The following is a 4,341-nucleotide window of genomic DNA, read 5'->3' as shown; positions in this document are numbered from 1 at the left end:
CTCTTCTTTTTTTCTACGCATCATATTTGTACCATGATTTTTTGAAGAAAAAAAACGCACTAGTCTTGTAGTTTAATTAAAAAGAAAAAAGAAAAAATTTGGTAACCGTGTAAAGTTTATATATTAAAAAAAATGTGGGATAAACACATTCGAAGAATCACGCACTATTTCGGGTCGTGGTTTACTATAACGATAAATAGCTAATGTCTAATGAATTTTTATCTTTTATCAGAAGTAATCGAATTTATACATATAATGATGAATTCCACGATGGTTATCGTTATGTTCTTCTTTTTTTCCGATCAATTTTATATATATCAGCATATTGTTGCGTTGAAATACCTTGTGTTTAGCGACTTAAGTTTTACATTGTACATATAGACAATTTATAACAGGGATAATTGAGGATTTTTAATTTGTTTAAGTTATCCGCAAAATCAAACGAGCTTTTTACCTATAGGTTAACGATACATACATAAATAAAATTAATGATTGATCTTCAACGATTACTTACGAGCTTTAGTATGGAAACGTGCATACCGAGAAGCGACGATAATATTATGTACTTGTATGCACGATCACAGCCAAAAGAATCTCAATTGTTGCTTTCTTTTTCACTTTGTAAAAAGTTAAGTCGAGCTGCGCGTGACATAGAGCTTTTTTTATCATATAAGTTAAGCGAAAAATTATGTACTTGGTCCAACTTGTAATGTATGTTCCTGCAAATGTACGTATACGAATGTTACAATGCCCATGAAACGTACGAAAAACACTCGTAATGAAAATATTTTTTAAGTGATCTTACGTTTGCGCAATGCGCGCGGCACGAACGTATATATGTAGCTTTTTTCCGTTCTCTCTATAGTGTTTTTTTTCTAAGCCTATATTTATAAATAATATATAGATAATGTACATAAAAGCGAAACATGAAAAATTGGTCAATCGAGAATGAAAGAAAAAGAAACATTCACAAGAACGATCACTTTTTCCCCCCCGAGCGTTGATCGCATTAATGATTTAGAAGAAAAAAAAAGGAAAAACGTTCGCCACGAGAAGAGAACGCGTAGACGAAAAAGGAAAAATTGTAACGAATAATTTTCTTATTCGCTGATGTTGTATTTCGTATGAATCTCTTCTTCTGTCTCTAGTTTCTCTGTGGTTTCTTTTTCTCTTCGGTGCGAACGAATACTTAATAACGTTACTACTTTTCTGAATAAATTATCATTTATTTAAAAATCGAAAAACTACTGCGAACGATTGATTTTCTTCCTTGATTTTTCCTGCGCCTTAGAAATAGCCTCGCATCGTCGTAATGTGTAATAACGGTCAACGAAAAACTCGAACGACTATTAGTTCCAGTTTTTTTTTTTAAATTCTTCGTACCGCGCGTTATCGTCGTCGAGCTCGCACCGGCCACTGATTGACTGATTTATGAAATCAATTCACCTGACCCCCGTCGACGTCGTCGTTATAAGCGGTCAGACGCGTCGCGCCTCGGTTTATATATTAAAAATGCCGCCGCACAAATTGTCCGTCTGCGCGCGGAAAAACGATGTCGTGCATCATCGTCGTCGTCGCGGTACATCCCGTGCGGATGCGTGTCTGCAGATGCGTCGCCGCTAATAGAGCTGAGTAATGATTTTTAAGAGCGAAAATTCGTCACTTCTCTTTCTCCGCTGTATTTTATTTCTATCTCTCTTATTTATCGTGCAACACAGTACGCGCGCTCGAAAAACAAATGATAATTATTCATCGCTGCGCTTATATATATACACATTTTCGCGATATCGGCCTATGAGTGTATTGTGCGGGGTTAAAGAATAAAAAACAGCGACGATCTCTCTTTCTCTTTGTAGTTTAACAAGAAAATCGCATTCTTTTTTTCTCGTATTTTTCTCATTTCTTTCTCCGTCTCTGTCGCTCGGGGACACAAACGATTATCACGTGTGTCATTATCGCGTTCGCGTAGATCACACTTCTTTTTTTCTCTCTCTCTCTTAACAACGAGCTCGCGCGCAAAGTATAGATTGTCACATCGAATTGAGTCACGGACTTGGCGTTAGAGATCATGATGTGCTATTTTTATTTTTCGCCTCACAAGGCACACACGCACACACGAGGCTCGGCCTATCGTGTGTTACGCTTATATCCGATTGAAAGTGTGTTGATTTATCGGTTCGATTGATCGATGTGAATTTTAGCTCGATTAAGAGTCCCGAAGCGTGTCTCTGTCTCTCTCTCCCTCGTGGTTTTTTTTTCTTTCTGCTCTCTTGGATTAATCATGCAGCGATTAGGAGCTTACTTCATTGTCGCGCGCGTCTAAAGTACATACAATATAATGAGCATTTATTACTTTTTTTTCAAACGACAATCGTTTGTTTAGTTTGATCGAGGGGGAGGGGAAGAGAAAGAAAGTGAATAACAACAAAACGCGACTTACCCGATCGGTTATTAATCGGTTGTGCGCAATCCCTGCTGAACAAAATTCTAAAACATGTTTATTGATCCCTATATTCGAGTGCATCATCGACATCATCAGCATCCCGCAAATATCGCTTGGCATACACAAACGCATTCTACATATTTGCTCAGCGATAGGCTGTAATATTTATCTCACAGTTATATGGAATAAAATTGAAAATTAGTTGAATATCTTAAAAATGAATAAAACTAATATATAAATTACGTCAAATTAACCAAACGAGCCATCTACAACTTGCCGAGGGAGGAGGGATTTCTGTCTGACACCCTTCAAAACATCGGCTCCAAATTACACCGGGTCAAGTACCCATTGAAGATCGACCTGGACGGTGAGATCAAGCAATTTAGCAATTTCAAATTTCGGTTTCCATAACATTTTCGTGGACGATCGAGGAAATCGGTAAGCCCCCACTTGAAGTGCTTCGAGCCGGATGGATTTTACAAAACGTCTGGTAGGGGTGACGGTGAACTACAAAAACGACGTTTATCCGAAAAAAATGAGGAACTGATCGATGGCCGTTTCAAGAAAGGAAAGAAAATCAAGTCTGAGCTACTCGTTGAATAATAAATTTTGCATCCTTCTGTATTTGCATGTAATTAAAGTCATTACTGACTGCTACAATGTTTAATTTTTTTTCTCTTAAGAGCAATCAAAATCGTAATTATAGGCGCCGGATGGAATAATCATATACGGATTTCAAGCCGTTCAAGCAGTAAAGTTGAATCTGAAAAAAGTCCTTGGATACTCCGAAATGTCTGATTTCGATTTAAAAAAAATCCTTTTAAATCTGTACGTCGATCCATTTACATGATGCACAAAAAAAATCGTTGTAATGTACATTAATGTAAGTAAGACCTTCATCGGTATATGAATTTTATTGCTCGGAAAATTGTTTTTTTTTTCATAAAAGTGAATTTTCGTCACTTCTTTCTTTTTTTTTGGATAACTAGATGTGATTTATTTTTTCACATGTTTACATTACTGCAAAATTAAGGATTTGCAAATATGAAAATAAAATTTTTCAATTTCATCCGGATGATCTATGTGTTTTCATTGATATCGCGTCCGAGCACGCGTCAAAAATTCATCGCACGCAGATACTGTGCACTTAATGTCATAAAAATAGGAGGAAGCTCTCTGCCTTTTCTCTCACTCACTCACATCCGCGTTCGTCAAGCGTCATAATCGTTAAACTTTTTTTTTCATTTACTCATAGCTATGGTAACATCGATCTTCTATATATACTATAATAATATATACGTCACGTCGCAAGTTGTTTTGCTGTTAAAAACAAACTTGACTTACATCTATCGAAAATATTTACCCGATCGATCGATCGGCAGCTGCAGCACTGGATCTCTCTCTCTCTCTCTCTCTATGTGCGCATATGTGGCATTGGCCGCGCGGAGATCGGTACGTATATATATGGTATAATAATAATTGCACCCGAGCGATTTCTAACCGATAGTTTGCGCCGTATATACTGCACCTATTTGTTAAGTGCTGTATATATACATACCTGTATATATGTATACACATGCATAATCATAGCATCCCACTTCTCTTTCTCTCTCTGGAGCACATGCTGCATTACACACACTCGCTCTATTAAAAAGGCCTGCGGCGTGGCTGCTTTTCTCGTATATAGCAGCAGCAGTCGTTTAAAACGTTATAAGCGCGCGTGTATATAGATACCAGCCTCGGTTTTTAGCAAGAGAGAAAGAGAGAGAGAGGCACATATATTTATACACACATGCACACAACGACTCGTTGCGAGAGGGAAAGAGACAGAGATAACGGGTTTCCCGCGCGGCGCTCGCAGCTCGCACTCTCTCTCGCGTATTAGATTGCTGTTTTCT

Source organism: Trichogramma pretiosum, unplaced genomic scaffold, assembly GCF_000599845.2.
Source record: "Trichogramma pretiosum strain Unisexual culture from Peru unplaced genomic scaffold, Tpre_2.0 scaffold75, whole genome shotgun sequence".
Taxonomy (NCBI): Eukaryota; Metazoa; Arthropoda; class Insecta; order Hymenoptera; family Trichogrammatidae; genus Trichogramma; species Trichogramma pretiosum.
The sequence above is the reverse complement of the archived record's forward strand: the minus strand, read 5'-3'. Positions refer to the sequence as shown.